Genomic DNA, 27,083 nt, shown 5'->3' with positions numbered 1-27,083 from the left:
TTTTTTTTAAATCTCCCTTAGAATTGGAAAGTGGGCTCAGCACTTAATAGCACTTTCTGCTCTTCCAAAGAAGTTCAATTCCTAGCACCCATGTCAGGCAGCTCACTTATACCTCCAGCTCCAGGAGATCTGAGCCCCCTTTGGGACTTTGAGGCCACCTGTACACACACAGCATACATTCACACAGATGTATACACATGCACATAACTAAAAAGATAAATATTCAGAACTATGTCTTTCGGATCATTTTATGAAAAACACAACTGCATTTCAAGAACTAAGTTCACCAGAGCCCAGATTCAGTGAGAATCAAACACTCCAATGCAAAACAGTTTTGTGAAACTGATATTTCACGCACTGAAATGTGGTTCGCCAGCACTCCTGTTCCTCTGTGGCTTGGTTCTAACTTGTCACCTTCTCTGGTCCTCTGGCATGGAGCCATGTTGCTTTTGGAGCAAATCTCAGACACTAAATTTATGCACATGATGTAAATTACAAATAAATACTTTCCCTCTTTGTACCATCTCAACAACTGCCCACAAAGGTGGTGCATGAAGTGATTAGAATTACTCTCTCTTTAGAGAGGGAAAGTAGAATTTGACTTGCTTAATAAACCTGATCAAAGCTGAATTAGGAAAAAAACACTGCCTAAGATGTGTCTTGCATGCATGCTCTGGGAGAGGTGCAGTCTTAAACTCCTACAGCATCTACAAAGAACAGAAACAGCAAAACAGAGACTGTACATGAGAGAACATCTGCACTGCACGCAAAATTACTGTATGTTTGAGATTTTTCTCACCAAGCTATTTAGCAAGTGCCTCACCTGGGGGCGGGGATCAGGGCAGTTTCAAACTCCTTCTGTTCTATTCCTCTGCCTTTGAGACCCTTTTAACTCACTGCAGGCAAATGACATGTATCCTCAAGTGCATTTTTTGTGATAGCCCAAGCTGTGCAATCAGGGATACAGATTAAAATCTTAGCTTCAGGGCTGGAGAAATGCACACTTGCTGCTCTTCCAAAGGATCTGAGTTCTGTTCCCAGCATCCACATCTAGGAGTTCATAACTGCCTTTCTCTTCAGTTCCAGGGACAGATGCCCTCTTGTGGTCTCCCTGGGCTCCTGCACACATGTGGCATATACTTACAAAGATACACACATATATAAAGAGAGAATGAAGTTTTCTGAACAAATTCGAATGCAGGAAGAATCTCATTTTCTACTTCTGAAAGAAAGATTTAGGAATTAAAGGAAACATTCTTAAATACCTGTGACCACGGCAAGCACCTATCACATCAGAGAAATTCAATGAAACATGGCTGACAAAAAGCAAATATAAACTAAAGGCAAGACACAAAAAACAGAAAGGTGTGTACTGAAAGAGAGAAGACACTGTGAACACTCTCCTGGAAGACAGAAGACTCATGAAGCACTTAGGAACCTTAACAGAGTATCCATTTGGACAACACTGTCAAAGAACTGTCTACAGGACTCTGCCTGCTTGAGAAACCCAGAAAGTCCACCTAAACTTGACCCTTGACGAACTCGGCCTTCTGAATGGAGTAGAACCTTCTTGGTACAGTTTGTTTTAAAACCACCCCTTCCATTCATGTGCTGGGTGCCTCATCTGTAAGTGTATCCCTCTTCTTCCTTGCAGAGTTTTGCAATGATGAGCATTCCCTGAGCACCAGTTCTGTCACAGGCCCTGTACATCAGTACACAGAGGCACAGGTGAAACCACGGCTCTGGTGATAGGAGAGATACGGGGTCTTCACTGGGAAGTCAAAATCCAGCAATCAGATGTGTATTTAATATTGGAAGTGGCCAACATTAGCTGAAAATACACACTGAACAAAGTATCACTTTAAATGAACACAAGGTCATTGGCACTGCTATACTGAGCCACAGAGCAGAGAGAGGGGCTGGGGTAATCACGGATGCTCTGCCTATTCTACTTGAAATTTTGACACTTGGTTTTTCAGTCCATATGGATGACTTTAAATGTTACATTAAAATACTATTTACTTTTATGAATGAATTTTAGCGTCCTACTGCTGGCCCTGAATAGTAGGTTGCTGAAGTTTGCCCGAGTTGCCAAATGGAAGAAGTCTAAAGATATCAAAGATATGCAACAGATGTCAAGACTGAGAAAGCAGGAAGCAGCAAATAGTATCAGCTTTTACAGCAGCAAACAGGCCTCTGAAGTTGTTGTTTTGTTATTTTTAATGATCCATTAATACAAGTTCCACCTCCCATTCACCCCTGAAGAAAACACTATGCAAAATGGCTCCTGCTAGTCACTGCCCTCCACAGAGCAGCTAGTTGTCTGACCACAGATTTTCCACACTGCCTGGCTGGCCACTCACCATGGAAGTAAATAACTGTCATGTCCCAATCTTGGTGACCACGAACTGCTTTGCTCTTCTTGGATTAAACATAAAGAATCATACTTACTTAATTCTGGACAATCACTAAAGTCACAGCTTATCACTGAGAATTTCAGTATGACACAGGACACCCCTGCCAGACAGAGCTGGTACAAAATATGATGCACATCTATCACCTCTCTCCCAAGTCTCCCCACATTCAATCCTTACTGAGCTGTTGAATGGGCAACTAGGAGTAGGGTTGTGCAGGGGTGGGGCAGGGTCAGCCAGAAGTGCAGTAAGTCAGACGGCATTTCCCATTTGCCTTTGCAGCTACCTTGAGCTGTATGCCTAAGTTCTGGGCAATGGCATGGGACGAGAAGGGTTTAGCTGTGGAAAACCCTAGAAACAAGCTAGAATTACATTTTGATTGTGTTGTCATTGTAGCCAAGGAGCAGAAGGTTGGCTCTGTTATAGCCACTAACCTATTGTGACAAAGCTACTTCACCAACTAGATCATCAGCTCTGCTATGTCCAGTAGAGATCATCAGATCAACAGCAAGCTACATGCAGCAGCTGTGTGATACAGGGCTTTCGTAAATCCCCCACCATGGTTTCCCACTTGGAGCTCTTAATGTGTGAGTGTCTCTACCACAGATACCAACAAAACAACTGATAATGAACAGCTCTTCTCTCAAACCCTCAACTTAAAATGAAAGCATTGTTAATTGTGATCAATAAATAGAATGATTCATGTTTTTTCAGTGCTACTTCATGTGCGTAATCAGCTAATAATCTAAACAGCAACAAGAATCCAAAGGCAGCGGACGCCTCAGAGTGGGAGCTCCAGATGCATACTTGAGCTTCCCTCTGGAAGCATTTCTAATGCATGCTGGTGTCTGAGGATATGTTTGTGCTCCGTGCACATCACAGTTGACATCTTGTCAAAACCAAGGGAAATAATTGCATCCCTGAGTAAGAGTATCATGCAGGCGGTGGTTGCAACAGGATACTGCTTATCAGCACCAATTTGCTAATATCTTACTGTATGTAACCATGTGTGGTGGGAGAAAAACTTATAGGTCCCTACCAAGATTTGGGCATAAAAACAAAATCTGTTACACTTCCAGTTCCAAAGACTGGAGAACAAAGGGAAAGGCAATGAAATGCAAAGCTGTGCTTCTCCCCTTTAGAACTAAGTGTTTAAAGAAATCAAAATCCTAAATGTTAATCTTGATTTGAGGTGGGGGGGGCAAGACACAAGCCAGTTTGCTCTAGTCTTACGTGAAAAGGAAAAGAACCTATCTTATGAGGTTATTAAGCTAACACTTCAGCAAGCTGCACGCATGCTGCTCATTCATTATACAAAACTGAGATCTTCTGACAATCCATAATTATGTGCTGAGAACTCTAATGAATAACTCCGCATCAGAAGGACTCATGAACTTTGATCAGTGTCCCGAAAGGCAGTGGGTCAAGATGAACCTTGAAATCTGATTAGCATCACCCATCCCTGTCCAGCATTCCAAAAAGACTATTTTTACAGCTCCACACTCTTCACTTGGATATTTCAAAAGCATAACTTTGTCAGACATCCGAGAGCAATTAAAACAATATTAGTATTCACTTTTGAAACAGACTTAAGATGGAATATGCATGATTTCCTACTTGTTTCACAACACCTCATTTTGCTCCTAAGCCCATGGTCATTAAAGAAAAGTCCAATTTTAGGACTAATAATGTATAGAGGAGTTATGGGCTACAATTTGTCCCTCATCCTCAGCAGATGCCACTGCTTTCCATAAAACACCTAGGTCTAAAGTGATGCTGTGTATCCTCTATTGTCCCTGGTTTTAAAACATAGGAATCAGACAGAAAAAAAAACTTGTTTAATTGAACCATTTGGAAAAGAATAGAAACATGTGCTGTTGATTCAATCTCTCTCTCTCTCTATCTACCTATCTCTCTCATCCATAATTCTCAGTGACATTAGAGAGGCAATGGCAAAATCCCAGAATGTGCCATTACTAGCCCTTGCTGCACTCAAAGCAGGCATCCCTAAGTGACAATGCACTCTTGCCTCTGAGCCTAACAGCGATAATCCTGTCACACACCTTCAGCTGCTACTGGACACATGGGCTTAAAATAATACTACAAACCCTATTTCCATCCTTGAGTTTGACTTACTATTCCTGAATTTTTTAAATGAACAAGTTATCAGGGTTTGTGCTGTCAGGTCAAAGTGAGGAAATTGAGAAATAACAACGATTCAACTTTTTAAAGCCACACAGTCAAACTTCAGGGTGTCTTTCTTTGAATGCTGTGTTGGTTTTTCTTGGTATGATTTACAACACTGAAGATACATGCAAGGTTTAAGAGAAAATGAATTCAGAGAAGCAGCTGTTCTACAAACCAAGGCTCCCACTACTCCCCCCAAAAGAGATGAAAGAGCCACAAAACTTACTACCTGTAAATCTGTGCAAAATCAGTATGAAGTTCACGGGATCTCGCCACACACATCATACTGTTCTATCAAACCTCTGGTTTCACTTGCTACTTCGTGAGGTAACAACAGAACCCAGCACATACTGAAAACATTGCTAGAGAGTGAAATCACCTGTATTTGACCATTCTAGGTATGTTACCACTGCAGATGACCTCCCAGCTCTCTTCAGGGGCTCACACAGAATCAATTTAGACCCAGACAACAGTCAGGGTTTGGGGTCAAGTGACTATGTACAAAATACAATGATCCCTCCAGGTCTAGTTTAGTAAAACTTGAGTGCTTCTTAGCCAATTACGTTAAGAAAGACAGTGAGAAAGGCTGGGGACATAGCCAGTAGTAAAGCCCTTTCTGTGTGCAGGGAAAGCCCTGAATCCAATCACCCACAAAACAATCAGGAGGCCTTTGAGAAGAAAGACACAACTACACAGGCCTCAATACCAGCAATCAATGCTCCCCTCCCCGCCCCTCCACACACACACACACACACACACACACACACACACACTCACACACACACTCACACTCTCTCCGTCTCTGTCTCTCCCTTTGCTTTCCTCAACTTTCAAGAGTTCCTAGGATGCCTTGTCTCTAACTTGAGGAGCCCGTGGTAGAAATGCCTGTGTGGGGAGGTGAACGGGCAGGAGCAGACTGCGAGTGCTCTGATGCGGGAGTCCCCAGCAGGTTCTCGGTGGTAAAGGAAAGAGCCATGGGAAAGGACTTCGCACAAGGAGCCCGGGAGGAGCAGCTGGGGAGGAGGTGGAAGTGGGTGACAGAGACATGGAGCCAGAAACAGAGCTGTGAGGAAGAAGGGGAAAGGCGGTGAAGGGCGGTGGTTAAAATAACTCGTGGTAACAGAGCGTTCTTTGTCAGCACACACTGCTCTTTGTTATCACACATTACAGAACGTATAAACAACAGAAGCCGTACAGTGAAGCTGCACGGCAGGCTCCAGGCTCTGGTGACCTAACAAGCTCCCTGGCTCCTTCCTCCTGCAGAAATGACGCCGTTTCTAGAACACCATGTCAGGACTGCGGCTGCTAATCTGTACATCTCAATCCGCTCATAGGAACTGTCTATGATATTTGGCACCACGTCCTCCAAAGAAGCCTTCTGTGTTCATATTGATGTAACACAGGGAGATGCAGGCAGGGCTGGGCCCATCTGTGACAAGAAGCACCACATCCTATAAGCAAAGAGATGCAAACCTTTATGGAACACACTTCTGGGGAAGTCCAAAGAAAATGGTCTGGTGTGGCCTTACGCATGAAGTTAAATATTCAACAGAAATGAACCAACAAGTCAGCTTGCCGGTGAAGGCTGTGGATGGACCAATCCAAGTTCAGGGGCAGAGTACCCCGGGGGTGGCCCCCTGACGTTTCACCTCTCCTCCCTACCTCGAATTCCACCTTCCTCGCCCCTAGTGGAGCCTATTGGACATCACACTGACCAACCATCCACCAGATAGAGAGACAGAGAGGTTACCCCAACTTTATTTCTTGTCTTGATCTCCCTTCACAGTGAGTCAGAGTATCACAGCTCTCCTTGGGACTCTCCACTCTGACCTTTATTTTCTTGCCAAAGTCACTTTTCCTCTTAGACGTCAACACTGACTTTCTAGCTGGCTAAAGCTCCTTTTCACGCCCGCCTTCAAGGGAACTAACATCATGGTGGTAAAGCAGTGGTCAGACACAGAGGCCCTCTCCTTGCTCAGTCCCCCAACACACACACACACACACACACACACACACACACACACACACACGCACTCCCTCCCCTTGACTCTGCAATCACTTGGTCCTTCCCAGTGGCCTTGTAGCCTGCACACAGTCTAACTGCTTACTCTTCTGTAGTGTTCTCACCATTTCCTAGTCTTCAGGTCAGGAATACTTTGCTTCTGTGGATCGTTGGTCCCTCCAGCAGCAAAGCATTTGTCTAGACTCGGTCACATCTGCTCAGCAGGTCCACAAGTCCTGCGGTGGAGTGTGTCCACACTTTCAGAGCCTGTCCTCTGTGGTCTCAGTCTTCCCTGGTTGCCTTCTGCTGCCACCTCCTCATGGCACCCTGCCCAGCCACTGTCCTAACTGATGACACTTTCTCTATTCCAGCCTTCACAGGCCTACAGCTCTCCCTCCGAAAGCCAGCTGTGCTATGTATCCCTACCCTGTGTATACTACTTCATCCCCTTCCCTCCATCCTTCATTGTATGGTACCCAAACTACAAGATCATAAATTTAGTGTCCCTGACCATGATCTCTAGACACTACCTATCACTGAATGGGTCCTACTGAAACACATATTTTCAACTTTCCATTTCTTTGAGTACAGAGTTCTCTGAGCCCAGGACTTACCTTGCCTCCATCCTTAGTCTTGTTAATGCTTCACTGCCCAAGCTTCATGGCCCTGTGTCACGCCACTGACTGCACTATAGCACAGCAAGCCCTCCCTCCCCTCTCTCTGTCACCAGACCAAACTCCCCCATATTCCCACTGTCTCACTGAACAAGTAATATTCCAAGTTTCACATTACACTGGGAGTTCTTAGGGGTCAGGATTCCATTCTTGGTATGAATCACCAGAAACCAACAGAGCGCAAATGCCAAACATCTATCGCATTGAACTGCAAAAATTTATTCTAGAATTAAATCCTTAACAGTCGAGTAGATGAAATAAGCTTTCGGAAAGTGGGTGACTCTAGAGAAGAATGATGGAAGGTGTTCAACAACTGTCCTGTTTCCAGTCTCCTTTTGTGGGTTTCTTTCCCACATGTGTACTGTTGGGTAAGAAAGGGAGGTGACTGGACAGTGTTGCCTGGGTGTGAGGGATCATGGACTTTGCATGGTCCTTGTGCAAAGCAATCTCCTTTTGCTCTCAACTCCCACAGAATCTTGTGGTTCTTCACAGACTACCCAACTATGTGATGATCTGTGGGGATGCTCACACTAGTTTACACATGCCTACACCAGGGTGTTCCTCTCATCTCCATGGACTCTACAAGCTGACAATCAACCTTATTGTTTAAGCAAACTTGGTGAATCCTAAGAAATGGTAAGGTTTAAAATGAGGAAAACCAACAATTATATTTCCTTGAAGCCAGTAAGTCAGGTTAAGAAAGAAACCTAAAAAAGGCAAAAGGGAGAAATAGGTTTACTCTGGCTGCATTGAATCCAGAGGCTGTATTTTTCTCCCTCACTTAGGATCTAGATGATTATATTTTTTCTTCCCCACTTATATTAGCAAAACCTAATTTTGAGTGAAAGCCTTGAATATATGCACAGTGAAAGAGTATGCAGGGCCTCTACTGCAGGATGAAATTGTTCTGAGATGAAAGACAAAAAGGCAAGTGGATTCTGAATTGCTAGCCTCAGAACCAAATGGGAAAACAATTAACAATTTCCAGGCAGATTTAGGTCTAGCTCCTCCAGGAAGTGGTGGGAAAGACCTTGCTTCAGAGAACAGCAAACAGGACAGGATAGGGTTTCAACCCTTTTATATAAACAAGGCCATTAAAGTGGTAAAGTCGAGTATGTGAATCACACACTGTAATCACAGCCCACAGAAGGCTGAGGCAACAGGAACGCTGTTGAATTCAAGGATAGTCTGGGTTGTTCTTACGTTTCGTGGAAGCCTGTGCTACAGAATGAGACCCAGAAAGTAAGAAAAAGTGACTAGATATGAAAAGACATTGGGTGGGGGACAGAAGGGGAAAAGAGAAAGGAAAACACAGGCAAAGAAGGATGGGAGGGAAAATGGTGGGGACAAAAGAGACTAAGAACAAAATACAAAAACATCCATCATTGTAGGCTTCACCTAGGTGAAATAGGTGTCCATTCAGCACCTGAGACAGAACACTCAGGATCCACACTTCCAGGGGGAGCTGACAAGTCCTAAGGAGGCAGCTACTTTCTTACTCGTGTTCCAAGTCTGCCACTTTCTCCTCGAAGCTCCCACCTCTCTCCTTCCATCCCAAGTCAACACTTACAGAACCGTTGGCTTTCTGACAAAGCTTGACATTCATTCATGCCTGCATCATCTCACTGTTGTCCGTTTCTCATCGTGGCTATGTGTACAGAATGGCACTCGGTGACCTTCAGACTGCTTCAGACCCACATCACCTCGCATTCCCTAACAAGTTGAATCAGCCGATTGATTTAATAATGTTCAGTGTTAAATGAGTCACAGCCACAGGGGTCTGGATCAGTCAAATACCCACTTCCCAATGGCACAAAGAGCAAAGGAGAAATGAAGAAAAGCTGATTGAGAAGAGGAAGTGTCCTCCAGTACACAGTCTTTCCCATCAGGATGCTGGTAACAACCTATTGACTTGACTGTCTCCTTGTGAGCCTAGCGCACACTTAAACTTACAGTTTACCATTTAGTGAATCAAGTACTTATGAGAATAAGAAGGAATGTCCTCACCTGCTTTGTGTCCCTGCAATGAGAAGCACATGCCCTTTTTATTTTCCTTGCCCATACAGGTCCTAAGGAACCTGACAGTACTATGCCTGTCCCTCAAGCTAAATTCGAGAGGGAATTGCAGATTGTAAGGAGGCGTTCCCAGGACAATTATATTACTTCTTAAGACAAGCTACCCAATGCTGTCACATTTGTTTATTGAGCACCAACCATACAGTTTTCAAACTAGGGCAAAGGTGAATACGCTAACACTTCTTTTCAGATACTTTGCAGCAAAATCCCATGTGGCAGCCTGCCAGCCTGAAGGCTCTCAAGTTCTGTCCTCACCTCACAGGAAGAAATAGAAGAGAAAGCTCTTGAGCTGGGGTTACCAAGGACTCAGTGTTGACAGAGACATCTAAATCTGCTGTCCCTGTTAAAGCTATTGGAAATACTTTCTCCATGTGCTTCAAAGGGTGCATTAGGTTTGCATTTGTCTTATGAAATAGTCCTGAGTTCTTTTGACCTAGGCGACCATTTCATGACTCTTAGTCACCCAAGTATTTGCACCCATCACAAACCATGGTGAGGTCCCTGAAACTCAGGTTCTACAAATATACATGGTTCTGGGACAATAAGGACAGAGAAAGAAGTTAAGAGTGGCCTATGAAATACCTGGTTTGATTGCATAATTACCTTCAAAAGGAAATAAGTGCTGGAAAAGTCTCATCTTGAATGGTAGGTAGTATTTTTTTCTTTCACAAAAACTTCAGGAGGAAAAGTGTATGTATTTGACTATAGTCTATGTAAAAGTTAATAAAAAACTATGTATGTATTTATATACATGGTCTATGACATGTAAATATCTGACTATTATGGAAAGAAAATTACATAATAATTTCAAAATCATTGCAGAAGAATATCTCTAACATATAAAAATAACAAAATCATTAAAAGGGTTATTCTCAGGTGCTTTCAGTAATATGGCAGCAGGGAGGGAAAATCTCCAGCTACAGATTTGTCAGAAAGGACAAAAAAAAACTGCTCCCCTTTTTCCCCTACTCTTGGCATAAGGAGTCTGGTATCCAAGAATTCTGCAGCTTGGATGACCCCTTCTGTTAGTGAGAGGTGAGCTTTCTGGGCTTGTAGAGACTTGAGGAATTTTCTACCCCATGCCTTACATGCCTTACCTACAGCAAAGTGATTCTCCCAAAAATATATCTGAAATCCCCCCAACTTGTTTCTAGATAGAGTTGAGATATGGCTGACCTGCATTATCCTTCCTCAGGTTCCCACTGTCCCTGTCATCTTCCAGAAAGCATCTGCTTTTGGGTGACACACACACACACACGCACATATACACACACACACACAACAGACCCAACCATGTGTGTTCTTGGCTTCATTGTTGTTTGATTCCAGTTTTTTCATTTTGTTTTATTGTTGTTGTTGTTTTGTTTTGTTTTTTTTAAGCTTTGAAACCATTTCTATTAAGAATGCCAATCTGAGTCACACACAGTAAAGCAGGACCTGGTCACAGGGCCTGGGTAAATCACAGCAGTCTCTGGATGTCAGCAGTGGTAGTAATTAAAGTTAAGAAGAAAATAAAATAGTGTATCTCCCCAGACCGAATCAGGAACAGGAGCTCAGGAAGTGCAGAGCACATGGTCCTCTAAGGCCCTTTTCTGGTTGAGGAGTGTCATGACTGTAACCGCCATGGCTGGGGATGCTATTTCCGGTATGGCAGTGGGTCAGGCACTGAGGTATAAGCTGGGGGAAACCTCCTCATTCACCATAACTACCATACCTACGGCTCTTGAATTCAGCTACAAACGCATCTCAGGCAACTGCCGACTTCAGAAGGTTTTCCAATAACATATTTAACGTCTCTGTGCTTTTGTGCTCATATGTAAAAAGAAGGTAAGTATCTAGGGTGATATAAGGAGTGAAATTGGTATGTATGCTTGTGTGAATAACAATAGTAAGGATTTTATCTCTAATCCTTAAAACCTAAAATAAGAGAATATTACCAGGCTAGAGTGATAGCTAAGCAGGTAAGAACTCACAGCACTATTGCAAAGAGCCCAAATTTAGTTCTCAGTACCCACAACTGCCTCCTGTTCCAGAGGATCTGACACTATCTTCTGGACTGTGAAAGTTTTTACATATACGCAAGTCCCATATCGCTCCCCCAACACATACACACACACACACACACACACACACACACACACACACACACACACACACACACAAAATCAATCAATTAAAATAATGAACAAAAGTTACTCACCTAACCCAGGAAAGTCACCAAGCAGTGTGTGTATGCTCCCTGTTGTAATTAAAAACATGGCGCAGGAGAGAAAGACGCCATGCGACAGAGCTTGGGTGGAGGGTTTTCTCACTGGGGAAAAGTGCGTGGGGAATGGGAGAGAGGAGAAGGGACACTGGCCTCTGGAGACATAAGAGAAGAGACGGGGAGGAAAGAGAGAAAAGGGAAGCAGGCAGGGCCCTTTTAAAAGGGAATGTTGTGAATGTGCACAGGTGGTGCTCTTAGTAGCTACAGCTGAGGGTATATTCTATCAGAACCCCAAGGACAGGCCAGTACAGACCTAAATTCTAACACTTCCTCCTAAGGTCCTAAGGTCAAGTTCTCAAGTAGCCAGCTGAGCCTTATCTATATTTAATGTTTTCATTTACAGACAGGAAAACTTAAGTATGAGTAAATACGAGTATTTTTGTGTCTGGGTCTATAAATAGCAGATACTTGATTTAAGTTCAGGCCATTGGGGTCAGACTCTCCATGGTCTTTATCAATACTATACTGGGGGGAAGGGGAAGCTTATGCAATGAATGAACGTTCTTGTAGGAAAAATACTTAACAAAGTCCTAACATTAATCATGTTTTCCTCAAGCTTAGATGCTCTTGCAAACTTGTTCAGTGGGAGCATGTGTATGAAATGTTGAGTAGGCTGGCAACAGCCTCTCTCAGACCTAGTAAGACTTTACAAGCCATCCAGGGTATTGGTCTTCAGTCCAAAGTCACTTGGTTACCTAGAGCCCTTGAATCTGACAAGAGTAAATACTCTCCCTGCCTTGTCCTTCCAATAGTTCTACAAGGGGAAGTGAACAGACTGAAGATGGGTCATGAGAAAGCTAACTGCAAACCCAGGCACCTGTAGCTCCCACCCTGACCCAACACTGAGGCTGACTGGCATACCAACAGCATTATTCACAAAGGGGTTAGGGGTGTTCCTGAGAATGTGAAACACTTTCCACTTGAATTTAGTCTATTAAGGTCAAAGATGCATTCCTTAGTCATATCAGGTCAAGCTGACTAGAAAGTGTTATCAATACTTCAACATTCTAGGGTTTTTACATTATACAGCCCCATTACCCATATGCTATTGACCAAATATTCTATGCGATATTGCTTTTTCTCATGTATCATTTTTGCCAACATCTGACCTCTTGATTAGATATAAGCACTTCAATAAACAACTTTAAGCAAACTAAAACTCTCAACCTACAACACCAGATGATAGACAGGAAAATGGAGAAGAATGTACAGGAAGAAAGATGAGCAGAGAACTAGAAAAGATATTATGATTTGGATATTAAATATCTCTCAAAGGTCCCTATGCAGAAAGTTTGCTATCAGTCTGTGATGCTGGAGCAAAAAGATGGAAGGGAGAAGGTAGAGCCTACCTAGTTCAAGGAAACCACTGAAAATGTGTCCTTAAAAGGGATTTTGACATGTTGGTCTTTGTTTCACTTTTTATTCATAATGAGGTCAGCAGAGGCCTTACACACACACACACACACACACACACACACACACACACACACACACACACCAATATCTGTTTTCCCAATGGCCCAAATGCCCAAATGGCAACAGAGCCAACTGCACATGGGCTGAAACCTCTGGTGAGGAGACAAGTCTTCCCTTCTTACAATCTTCTCTGGCATTTTGTCACAGTGATAGGACACTAATACAAGAGGAGAACAAGATAGGTCATTGAATCCTTAAAAAGGGCAAGCATTTCTCACCTATTGCGATAGCAAGCATGAGCAGACTTGAGTGTTCTGTTCAGTACTTTTCTGATGTGGCATGGGAGCAACTGGTATTCTATTTGAACACACACTCAGGGTGGCTTCCCCACAGAGGAGGAATGGATCAACATTTATCCTGTTTTAAATAAACATGTGCTTTGAGCACGACGTTCTACTTCTGAAGGTCAATTTTGTCACTGAATGCCATCTCACTCTGCAACATAAAGACACCCAAATTCTGAGCAGTCACAATTTTCAGGAAAATATGAGCAAAAAGGTCTCATAATGAAAACAGAAGCTGAAAGTTATGTACCCTTCAAGTCTGTCTTAATAAAAATGAAACTGGAAATACCTACATATACAGATCCTTTAGAGGCATGAAGTCAGTTGAGAGATTTCAAAAGTGGCTGCCAGGTTTTGTGGGACTTAAGAGTGAGGATTACCGGATCATGGGTCACACTATAGGGTAAAGAGAAAGGCTAGGACTTGAGAAAGAGACTTAATAGAACCTAATCTTTCTCTACCAACAACCCTGCCCTCTTGAATACATCCATTCACTCCTATGATTTCCCTCATCCACGATGACAAAGGAGTGTCAGCTATTAATCTGCTTTACACTAACTATCCATCCACGCTCCGGCTAACCTGAGCTGAACCTCAGCCTGCCCACACAAAAGAGAGAAGTGCTAATACTCCAGTGAGCTCCCACTCATTGTGTGGTAGCAGAGCACTTCATTAGTTCGCCTGACCCCGCCACCAACTGCACAGGTCGGGTGTATCAACTCCCTTCTGCAGTTTAGGAAGCCAACCCTAAGGAGTTAGGTAGCTTTCCTGGTGTCAAAGATACCAAACCTAACTAACTCCAAATATGGGTCCTTTGCTCAGTTTATTTCATAGCCAGCAACCTAGGCTGCTACATAATTCTCCATCTTCTTATGACTTTTGTCATAACACGAATCTATCTGAATGCAAATCAGGGAAATGCTGAAGAAAAACAAAGGTAAGTTTGCTAATTAGAGGATTAGATATATCATTTCTCAATTCTTTCTCTGAATCATCAAAAGCAACTTCAAATCTGTGTTTTTACATAAAACTAAAATAACCAGATGATTTGTGCTAATTGACTCTATTTAGATGGAGGTAAATATACGTGTTTGGTTCCTTCTCCCCTACTAGCTGTTAGAGACATAGCCAGAATCACTCCCACACCTAGTCCCAAAATAGTTTCAACTAAAAGGCCATTTGTATTGTTAACTCGCCCCACCAACAAAAGTTAACACATTCATCCTATGAATAATTCCAGGACTCAAGTTCTCAATGGCCCTTTCTTTAATTCAGTAACCATTTTTAACAGTGGGGCTTGGTTCGGGAAATGGCTTCATTTAAAGTTAGTGGACAAAGACTAAGCTAAAAAAAATCACCTTTTCTCTGTAGTTACTTATGGAGGGGGCTCTTCCCTCCCCGAGTTTAGAAAAGTTATACGTGCTTAACCAGCTTATGAACTAACCTAGAAAACCAAACAGTGGAGTGAGGGAGAAGACATTCCCCACCCACTGGAAGGCTTCTTAACAGAGAACCATCACCACAAACCGTCCAGGCCTAGAATGATTTGCCTCTTCAAGTCATCAAGAGGCGGGAGCATCCCTCTGAATGGATGGGTGTCTCTTCCCTTTGTTAGGAGAGGAAACGAGTAAGTTCTCTCAGGACTGACAGTAAATAGGAGAGTGGACCTGCTTGAATAAAGACATTCATGCTACCCTGGAAGAAGGATAGGGAAAACGCCGGTCTCCAGGAAATCCTGAACCTGAATGGGAGTAAAAGAAGTAGGATAACCTGATGTTCTGTCCCAGTTCTCCACTGGGGTCCTCTGTTCAAACTCCACAAAAAAAGCAAAGAGAAGATGAGGCACATTTTCTGGCCACCTCCATTAGATAGCGTTTATTCTGGGACTTTCTGACCAAAGCATTTGCCATGAATATGTGCTGTGCTGTTGCTGTTGGTGAATGGGAAGCACCATGATCAATACCATCAATATGATCTTCTCCTGTAGCGATTTGTGGTCAACATGAGCATTTTATCAAGGTAGTGTCTCCAGAATCCAACAGAGCCTGGTAACAGCATCCACTGAATGATAGCAATCAGGGTTACTACTCCATTAAGGGAGATGTGTATGTGAGTGTGTGCATACATGTGTGCCCACACACACACACACACACACAGAGAGGGGGGGGAGGTCTGAGCTTTGAAGCTTCTTTATTATCTCCATGTTATTTGTAGGCACTCTCCTGTTCTGCTGGCTTACTTGGATGTTTGTTGTATCACCCTTACCAGCTTGTATTAATCAGAAATTGTTCATAAATTTTGAAAACCTGGGTCTCAGCACCACTCTTGAAAGAGTCACAGATTCTTACACACGACAGCACTCTGAATGATTACAGAGCAGCTTCTGCATGTCAGATGTGAAAATAAAAATAAAGTTCATTCCATCAGTCCTTCCTTTCCCACTGACACTAAGGAAGACACCACACTCAGAACACAGTAACACACTCTAACTCAGATGCTAATCCCTCTATGCAAGTCTGTGTAATGACTGCCTTTAAAAATCGGCAGTAACATGGAGTCCTGCCATTCTCTGACCTTACGACGTTACTAATGACCTGTCCCTTTGTGCCAAGAATTACTAACAGGGGCAGGGAGGGCTCACTGGGAATAATGAATGGGGGAATGGAAGATGAGAGACAGACAAGAGATACTGCTAATGGTTTCCATGGGCAAGATCAATAGGCAGTGAAACAGAAATGTAACAATTCACTGCATCAGCTAGCCCTCCCCCCTGAAGAAAGCAACCCACAGGCTGGCAGCCAAAGCCAGTAAACAACTTCCCCTGGGAGAGTACTTATATGTGGACCAACGCCTCTGTAGCGTTTTCCTTACTTCCAACAATAAGTTGTACAACTCAGCAGTAGAACTTTCCCGGCAGCTCTAAACTCAATCTGTTCTCTAAATTTATTTAAATATCCTGTCCCACCCCTTGCTGAAGCAGCCACCTTCATCTTTTTTCTTTTTATAGTTATAATCAAAGTTGGGGCACAAAATTCTAGGGATCATGACTTAAATGCAGACAGCCTTATGAATTCATTTCTCTAGAAGCTCACCCACTCATTTCCCCCAGATTAGCACTCATATAGTGCCAAAGGCATTGAAGAAACTCCCATGTAAAACATGGCTATGTACAGGTCAGAATGGGCTAATCCACAAATTGGCAAGAGTTAGCTTTCCAGCAAACACACTTTAAGCCCATTTGAAACCCTGGTATTCAGCAGATCAGTACTTGTCTCCAGAAGATCTAGTTCACCCCACTCCCACTCACAGTCTAAGAAAGTACGAACAGATAAGACCATGCTAACTCATGTCTGGAACAAAGGGACAGATGTAGATTCATGTGGCCACATCCTATGTGATGCTATACTGGGCTTGGCCAGTATAGAGATTTTCTGTTGAACCGTGATTTCACTTTCATTCTGTTCACCAGATCCATTTTCTACGTGACAACCAACCATTTAAAACAGGCTTGGTCACTTCCTACTCCTCTGGAATAGCTCAGTGGCTTCTGTTACCTTTGGGACTAAGTTCATAAGCCTGCAGTATGACTTATGTAATCACAGTATGAAAGCAAAAGCAGAAACAGCGTGGAAGAGTCCAGGAGACAGGGATGAAGGAAGTTGGGCCAGCAGTTTCCCCAGTCCATAATTTTCTGTCCCCGTTTCAGTAATCCCAGTCAACTGAGGTCATCATGGCACAGCAATGTTCCTTTAGAGACAATGTAGGATTAGCAACAGCCTACCATGAGATCACAATGCCTATGTCATTTCATCAGGTAAACACTGGGTCATCATCTCACTACCACAACAAGAAAGTATTTTGAGAAAGAAAGAACATTCATATAATTCTTACTACATTATATTTTTATAATTGTCCTGTTTTATTTTGTCTTCATTAATCCCTTACTATACTTAATGAATAAAATGAAATTTATTCTAGGTGTGTATATGGGGAAAGCATAGGGCATACAGGATTTGATACTGTCACAATGATTCAGATGCCCACTAGGGCAGTGGTTCCCAACTTTCCAAATGCTGGGACCCTTTACTTCAGTTCCTCATGTTGTGATGACCCCCCACCCATAAAATTATTTTGTTGTTACTTCATAACTGTAATTTTGCTATTATGAATGATAATATAAATATCTGATATGCAGCATACCTGAATGCAACCCCTGTGAAAGGGCCATTCAACCCCCAAAGGTGTCGACCCACAGCCTGAGAACCACTGCGCTAGGGGAAACTACTGTATTAGTTTCCTACTCATGCTGTGCAAAGTGTCTTACACTGGAAGAGCTTGAAATAAGAAATAAGAAAAATTTCCCATGTTGTAGGTGTGGATATGAGGGTTGTGGGGTGGGGGGTTTATTCTCTGCTCTTGCCCCCAACAGTGTGTTCCTATGCTGATGTCAGTCAATGCAAAGCACCATGATCAATCAATGCTTCTGTAGCCATCTTCCACTGGCAAACACTTCTCTGCCTTCATCCCCACTCAGTCATGTGACCATCTCCATCACGGGCCCCACCCCCACCCCTGTCCTTGTCCCAGGGCACATCTATCTATCTCTGCATCCCACAGAAGCTGTGTTTTGAACACATCTGTTGTACTGGATTAAGGGCTACCTTAGTGAACTCATTTTGATTTAGTTCTATCTGTGAAGACCCTGTTCCAAAATGTGATACTTTGAGGTACTGGGAATGAGGATTTCAAGGTATCTTTTGGGGGATACACAACTCAACTTATAATAAAATCCCACTGAAACATGGAGTTTGACTTTTTTCTAAGTCCTTTACAAACTTAATTGGTTTTGGTTTCTATTTCATAGGACATAAAATATACCCTGTTAATATATAAAAATATATGGAAAATGAGGTCAGCATTATATTATATGTTATCTTACTTCACATAGAATTTAAACTGAATAAATTTCACTTACACGTTTAAATTCCTAGTATTTTGAGTTAAAACAGTAACATAGTATGATATTAAAGACCAACAATTTCATAGCTCAAGCAATTTCCTCATATAATTGCTGAGCCTCAGTTTCCCAGAGTGCAAACCAGAAACAACCAGATTGCTCACTCTGCCTTCCATATTGGATTCTGAAAAAAATAAAATTATCTAAGTCAGAAGGCTGTTTAGAAAGAATAAAATCAAACAAAGTGGGAAAGCCCTGGTATCCTTTTGCTTAACTTTCTTTCTTGTACATGTTAGTGACTGACAGAGTTCCTGAGACAGGGGCCAGAATAGATGGGGCTCAGCTCATACTAGCAGGTCATTCCTGTTCAGTTTTAATTAGCCTTGTATGAATGAGGGACAGGGCTGAAATGCTACACACTATAAACTTTCCTAATTACTAACCTCACCTTCTCATACTAATTGTGGGGCCACAAAACTGGTCACCTGTGGAAGAAGACAGATACCTTCTGTAACATGGGAGAGTATAACAAAGAATTCTGTCCTGGTTTGTTTTTGATGGACGAATACAACAACAACAAAAGTATTTTTAAAAGCCACCTAATGGGGCTGGAGAGATGGCTCAGTGGTTAAGAGCACTGGCTGCTCTTCCAGAGGACCCGAGTTCAATTCCTAGCACCCGCATGGCAGCTCACAGATGTCTGTAACTCCAGTTCCAGTAGATCCGGCATCCTCACACAGACATATATGCAGGAAAACATCAATAAGTTATTTTTAAAAGCCACCTGAATAATTAGAGAACATTAAAAAAAGAACTTCTAATACTCCTTGATAATACAATTCAGAGAGTTATAAGGTTTTTCTTGGATACAAATGAACTTTTCTAGGGTAACCCATCTCAAAAGGGGACATACTCCCATTTCCCCACTGCTGTACACAAGATGAGATGATTCTCTGTTGAATGCTGAGGTCTCCCTTTAACCAATGCTGTAAAGTCAGAAGAACCCTTTCTTCTGCAGCAATAAAAAGTTAAATAGTGTTTGAGATGGGACCAGGGCTTGTGAGTTTCCGTTATAAAGAGCCATTTCACTCAACACTGGGAAGAAACTCCTCCCAGAATGGAGCTCTATGAAGCCTGGGGACTGTGCCTGTCTGGTTCACACCACCAGTGGGAAGGCAAAATAAATGCTTCCCTCAAATTCATGCACAACAGTAGGCCTGGGTGTGTGTCTGTGGGGGGGATGGGGATGCTGAAATCAGCAGTGTTCAGAATGAGATAAATATGCCTCATAGTTACTTTTGAGGGGCTGACTGGAAAAGATACTGGTTGGAAAATTATAACCCTTGATCCTGGTTCATAGTGCAACACTTTCTAGGTAGTTAACCTTTAGGGAAAACATGTCCCATGAGCTGCTCTTGCATTCTAAAATGAAAATGGACACTCCCACCACCTTCCTTCACTCAGAGGACTCTTGTGAGAAAATGGTGATTGTGTATTTGTCACTAGGCTGTGAACAAATAAATGGCGGATGTTACAAATTTGGGCAGATCAGAGCTTCCCCAGAGTCTGTCTCAGACCATGAACATCCTTTTACTTACTCTCCGGTTCAAAGCAAACACACCAACACAGCCATTGTCACTTAACTCTCTGCTGTCATGGGCAGAGAGGGATTCTCATTGCTCAGTATAACCCATGTAAAATTGCTGTCACGTGTCAGTGGGTCCAGCTCCAAGTAAGTGTCTCAGAAGTCGGTCTTATCTTACTGTGTGGCGCAAGCTAGCTGAAGGCTCACTCAAGTTAGGGATTACTGTTTTAAGCGTAATAAATGTAACTACTGGTAATTATGCCTACTATTTTTCTGATTATGATCCAGAAAGCTGGCTGTTTTTAAATTATTTACACAGGGCTGATTTTTTTAAAAAAGGTTTAATTTTGCAAGCAGGTTAGCCTTGACACAGCGGTAGATTGCAATCTCTATTTAGCTTGTCTTAGTGAAGCTGGATCATACTGGAACAAGAACCCTTTTTACATCTAACGAACTGTTATCCAGGGTCATGGGCTCAAAAGTGGAGCCTTTCCATAAGCCACTCGGGAAGGAATCTTGACCCAGGAACTTCACACCCAGAACCAAGAGGCAGGGCAGTCACAGACACACATAGTAAACTTATAAAATTGGGCCCCTAAATTCTGTATATTTTTGGTAAATTCGATTTCCCCATGAATGTTCAAAAGCTGATGAGAACTGTTGTCATCTAGGGATAGAGCTCTGGCTTTCAAATACCGTACTATGTATGCCTTGTAAGCACCCCCTAGAAACAAATTCTAGGACTGAGGATGTGCCTCAATGGTAAATTACCTCCTGGTACATACAAAGTCATGAGTTCAATCCCCCAACACAAGGGAGGGGGGCAGGTGAAAGGGGGATTGAGAGGGAAGGGAGGGGGGAGAAGGGGGAGGGAGTAGGGGAGAAGGAAGGATAGATAATTCTAGACATGGTCATTGTTCTAGGACAGAGAACCAAGCCTCCATTGACATCTGAACTTCCTACTTCTATCAAAAGGAAACTGTACTGTCAAAAGATTGCTAAAAATAGTCTACAATGTGTTCCCACCACCATCCTGGAAGAACACATGATTATTTCTTGTAGGCTAGTCCTCAGATGTTATAGTGGCCATGGACAAGGTCTTTAACGAGGCTGTGGAAGTGAGAGGGGTCATCACATCACCCTCACAGCCAGCTTGTTTTTTTAAGCCGCATACTTTGTGCTTCAGGCACTGGCTGAGATCTCAAAGTCTGTACAGATCTCTACATGATAAGTCTCTCCAATTCAATCTCCCCTGACCCCTCCCACCAGAATAAAGATTTTATGTGACTTCTGTGGTAAAGGGTTACCTGGTGGACAGTCACAAGGGATGCAGCTAAACAGTGCCCAATGCCCAAGAGTTTACCTCACCAACAAAAATTAACCAGTCTAAACACTCAAAACATCAGCACTCCTAACTTTAGATTGCCCTGACCCACCTAGTAGGGTAGCGTGCCTTAACACAAAATATTAAAAGTCAGTCCCCACATTGACCTAAACTCCCTAGTCTGTAGACGTCTGACTGGGTGTCACCATTCTAAAACAATGAATATGTTTTCCTTCACAGCGCCCCGTGGGAAACAGTGCTCTGAAGCACTTCTGCACCCTCATTTTCTCCGAGCTAGCCTCTCAAGAGCTGTGTGTGGAGAGAGAAGACAAGGGAATGAATTAGGTAGAGAGAGATGGGAGGCAACACACGGGGAAAATAAATATAAAAAAGAAAAACAAGAGCCTTAGTTCCTCTTTGGATGCAGACATGACATAACAGTCAAACAAAAGAAGCACCCAGCTGGAGCCAGCTACATTTATTGCCATACACAAGCACATCATAAACTCCTGAAAAGCTAAAATGTAAGGTCTTGCTCTCTCTGTATCACATCCTACAGTAAACAAATCTGACACATGGCACACCAAAAGGGTTTTCATTAAGCTGTGTCCATAGGGAGAATAAACAAAATTAGGTAATCTTAAAATTAACATAATTTCCTCAGATCCACAGAACTCCACTATGCAAAGCAACATAAAAGCCTTTCCTAAATATTTAGACCATGACCCTGACAACAGCCTGTCAGACAGTCCTACAAATGGCCATTCCACATGGGCCCTCATCAGTACGCCCTCTCTAAGGACAAATCGGTAAGGCAACTGAAAACAACCCATTCTAGAACAAGGTAGCATAAAACACAGAGATTAATTTATTTAAACGCATCATCCTGGGATTCGACTCTTTGGAAGACATAGAACAACCTACTGTTCAAAACACCCTCAACATATACTGTTCTGGATCCCTTGCCATCGATTACAGCATGACATACTACTACTGTTCCTCAGTAGGATTACACAGCCTACACAGCCTACACAGTAGATGCTACTAAAGGAACCAAGCTGTATGCCCTCCAATTCCAAAAGCTTCTGACCATGATGTGCGCCCCTTGCTTTGTTTGGCTCCCTGTCTAGAAGCACAAAAGCAGGTATTTCCATGGGAGGCTAACTTCGGAAAGCATCTTCATTCCAATCTTTTCCCTTCACTGACCCCTCAAAATCCTCCTAGGTGCATTTGGGAACAAGGTGGGGTTAGGAAACACAAGAGTGCCGGGAAAGTAGATGCAAGGTATGTAGTGAAGAGGAATTCCCTCCTCCTGTCACTCATCTCTCCTTCCACAGCCTGCTATAGACCAGAATAAAGACAAATTTGCTATCACTCTGCTCCTTCATTCCCTGAGGTAGTCCAGTCTCCTAACTCTAAATACTATGTACACACGGGTGAGTCCTAGCTTATGTCAGTCACAACTTAACTATAATGTACAGACTTCCCATCTGAGTGGCCAGTAGACTCCTTAGAAAGCCCAAACCCCAACTCTACCACAACTCCCTCATTTCAGTTAAAGGGACTATCCAAGCTAAAGCTGGGGGTAGGAGGGTCACATCTGATTATCTCCAGCTCCCATAGCCTATGCCCAACCCTTGGAAAATCCTGTCATATCTAGCCATGGGTTCAGATCTATCTCAATTTCTACTGTTATACATAAGATGACCAGACAGAAGGCTAGTGCAATGACCCCACTCCTGGAAGTTTAGTCTCCCATCTTTACTCCATATCCTCAATCTACTCTTCACACAGCACTCAAGGATTTCAGCACAAATCAGATCCTACTCCAAGTCATCCTTACAAGGGTCTGCAAGGTCCTAAATGATCCAATCCTCAAAGTTCCTCTCACACCATCTTCTCTGTTATTTGTTCACTTCATTCTCAACACTCTTTTGATGCATCTACTGCACACAGGTCAAACTCCCCGCCCCCTGAAGTGGGATTTCGTTCCTTTGGATATCTAAGTTGCTCACTCCCTCCACCCATTAGTGTGAGTTCATGGAACACAGAGAATCTGGGGTGGGATCTATTCTGCAAGTTCTTCTAACCCCACTACCTGCCAAGAAGGGACTGGCAAGAGATGCTTGCTCAGGACAGCAGTCACAGGAGTGAAGTGGAGGCAATCGGCCAAGACCCTTTATTTCCCTTTGCATCTAAGAATCACTTTTTAAGACCCCAGAGAGCATTCACACCTACAATTAGATGAACAACTCTGCATTACATAAACCAGATATTTAAATATCTAAAATATGTTAAGTGAAGCAATTATACAAGTAATCTCAGATGTTTTCTTCCACATGATAGCAGTTTTCTTTTTGCTTTTGAATTGTGTATCATACTCATTTTTGTTTCCTTTTTTGCTTTTGAATTGTATAACATAGTCGTTTTGTCAAGTGGAGGAGGAGACAAAACAAAGCAGTTTAGTGATGGTCAGTAGAATGTTTTGTTGTTTACGAAATGCATGAATTCTGTATTTAAGAGCTTGAAACTGTACCCCATAACAGATACCTTCAATTACGTCTATTCTAATCTCTGCTAAGCAAGAATCCAACTTCAAAATTTCACTTGTAGGCACAGCTGTTTGACATGTACAGCAGGAGACCATCAAGACACTTGGCAGCATCATTCCTTTGGGACACAATAGGCTTTTTTTTTCTTGGCAATCCCTGTTACTCACTGATGGTAATTAGCAAGGCAATCTTTGGAGGAAATATACAATCAGGCAACTAGCAATGCCTTTGATGGAACTCCTTGAAAATAAATCATTGACACTACAAGTGGTCAATATGTACTCTTAATTCAGAACTAAATTGCCCATTGATTCACCAAGATCTATGTTCTTGACCCCATGGTCTAGAAATTCGTTTTTTCTTAACTTCTGAATTCAAGGAAAGTGCGGGTGGCACAGTTGTTGATTTTGATTTACCACCTCAATAGAGTAAGCAATTAGAGTGATTTCTCCATTATTTGCTCAGATTGTACAGTGCCTTCCTTGACTGGTTCTGTCATAAAGACCCCATTCTGTGGACACAGCACAAAATCAAGGTCCTAATCTAAATGCAACCTTCCAGAAACACACAATGGAACAGGATCAGGCTGACCCAGACAGCCGGAGAAGCTGGAGTTCTCACCAGCAGTGGGTCAGCCAGTATACTAGGCTGCTGTGGGAAACGCTTGCTAGAGGGAGGAAACAGCTTCAATAAACTCGGCCTTTGCCCCAAGAACACAAATGCTTCCCACCTCCATTTTAGATGCAGCTCCTGGCTTTCAGAAACAGGGCTTTGCCTTGCTGTTGCACTTTTACAACAACTGGATCCAACACACCTCCCACTAACCTCTTAGACAAGTTTCGACAAGTACGGCTGAATCACTTGAGATGGGCCAAAAGGTCAGGGCCTGAAACTTTGTCAGCAAGGTTAAATAAAGCCACTGGAAAGCACTCCATGCATTGAGAGAGCAGGAAGCCTTTCTACCACACAAAAGCGCGTTGTTTCTGCATATGTGACGCCTCTTAATTAGAATCAATGATTTTTTTTATTGTCGCTGCCGATAAGCTTGTTTGCCTAGCTGCATTTTCCTAAAACACTTTAAACATTTCTAAGAAGGGCGAATGTCAGCTGAACCCTGAGATAGGCCTTGAACCAGGGCTGTGGTTTTGCATGGTGTTTACAATTTGTCATCCGTAGGGATAATTTTGCAAGTTTAAACACACTAAAGGATATATAATAAAGAGTCAGGCAATTTAGTTTTGTTTGAATACATTCATGGAAATGGACCAAAAGTGTCCATAGAGGTACCTTGTCATTCTTTCCTTGAACGTGTGCCAGTTCATGACCAAAAGCAAGCATTCAGAGAACAGAAGAGCATTTATGACCACACTGTGTGTACCAAATATGCTACTTTACGAACAGATGGGAACCACTGTGTTTCAGGGTCTTAGTGAAGTGGTCGTCACACCCAAATTTCTATGCACAATGGTGACTGTCTTGGTGATTCATCTGTGACCTTGCCCTCGATAATGACCAGATATCCCTGAAGGGTGAGTGCCTGTGGGATAGGAAAGCCCTACATAGCCTCGTGGCTTAGAAGATGATGAGCACCATCGTATTATGCACCCGGAACATGTAATTTGGACAAGGTGGGGGAAACTGAGTAATCCATTTGAGATAAGGAGACTTTCCCAGCAACACTGATTGTATGCGAATGGAATTTTTGGGAAGGAAACCTGAGGTGGGGGTAGAGATTGGGCTGGGAAAAACTTAGCAAATTGAAAAGCAAACTTTCAAGGCTAGCATTGATGAGGAAAAAAAGAAATTTTCTTTAAAAACAGACAAATGAAGACAGTGTGACTAGACGTGGTCAACACTTATAGGAAGCTCAGACATCAAGAGGAAAATGACTGAGATGTCCCTTCTCTTCAAGAAACTATGAAAGGCCTTCCGGGAACAGAGGGAATGAGGGGGCCTTCTGGCTCCACGGACTGACACCTTACACTGCATTCATCAAACCTTCCGACTTTTCTCCCGAGTCCACAGAAAGGCCACACTCCCAGCCTCCCCTGCAGCTTTGGGCCATGTGACTGAGTTCTGCCCAATGATATGGAGGAAGAAACACATCACCTTGAAAGGCAGTTGCTTAAAATCATTAACTTCTCTTTCAGGCTATGCTCAGGCTGCTGTCCTTATCCTGAGGGACCCTGGGTTACTCTACAACTGCAAAAGCTAACTGTATTACAGCTTTGAAGAGAAATAAACTTTTATTATACCAAGCCAAAGACACTATGAGATCACCTTAATATATCTTACAATATTCCCCTCTTACTTTTGCCTTTTCAAATCACCGCCTAAGGGTGATTTGAGGCTCTCACCCCCTTACCTGTCCCAAGCTAGCTTCAAACTTCCCATCCCCCTGCTTCAGTCCACTAGCCTTGCAGGCACATACATGACAATGCCCAACCGGCATCTCATTCTTAAGGTGGTTTCGGAGACTGTCAAAAACTGGCCAGTTCATCTTCATGGCTTACCCAGGAGGTGAAGGGAACAGACTCCTCTTTCCAAAAAAGAAAGTCAAAATACTTTACTCATTGTTAATACTTTATTACAGAAATTTTCAAATATTTACACAAGTAGAAACAACAAACTAATGACTCTCAATGTATTTACCAGCTAAGCTTCACGTTCTTATGTGTGTGTGTGATTATTAATTATTGTGTGTATTAACTACTGAGCTACGGTAGGACCTAAAGGTGACCAATAAATGGGTATGTAGTAGAAGGAAAAGAGCCTGAGTCTCAAGAACCACAGGTTATTTTTGAGACCCACTATGAGGACTAAATTCACCTAACAGCTTATAGCACAATCATTTTCCTTCTCTTCTACGTCCCTGAAGGAATCTTTGGTTGAAGGGAGAGGCTTACTATGTCCTTCCTTCCTTGTCAAAACTCAGTTCCCTATGGGAAGGTCAACTCATTGAAACTTTTCTTAGCCATTTACTGTTGTAAGCATGGATTTATCCTTCCATTGTCCCCCAAAGAGAGCCTCAACTGTGTGCCAAGGACAAACAGGGTGTGTGGCAAAGAGGCCCTTCACGCAGCACCGAGTCTCAGGGGGAGCCACAGCACATGGAATGGGAACACATTTCTACCTCAGATTTCTGTTTTAATGGCTGAGTCCTCCATTTCCCCTTCTCTGCCACCCCACTCAGCCCCAAGTCTATCCCCCTGACCGAGGAAGTGTCACTGAAGCTTTTGCCGACAAGGTGTACACTAGAAACTGACTGGGACTGGAATGAAGAGGG

At 42.9% G+C, this 27,083-nt stretch overlaps 1 protein-coding gene and 1 pseudogene across 1 annotated transcript in view; both read right to left on the bottom strand.

Moving 5' to 3' along the window:
* The window catches only part of LOC101827091, an 82,663-nt pseudogene extending 56,360 nt beyond the window's left edge, over positions 1 to 26,303 (bottom strand).
* Glis3 (GLIS family zinc finger 3) overlaps positions 1 to 27,083 on the bottom strand; it is a 407,081-nt gene that overhangs the window by 234,946 nt on the left and 145,052 nt on the right.

Source organism: Mesocricetus auratus, unplaced genomic scaffold, assembly GCF_017639785.1.
Source record: "Mesocricetus auratus isolate SY011 unplaced genomic scaffold, BCM_Maur_2.0 Super-Scaffold_4256, whole genome shotgun sequence".
Classification (NCBI taxonomy): Eukaryota; Metazoa; Chordata; class Mammalia; order Rodentia; family Cricetidae; genus Mesocricetus; species Mesocricetus auratus.
Note: the sequence above shows the minus strand (reverse complement) of the source record. Positions and strands in the feature narration are given on the sequence as shown.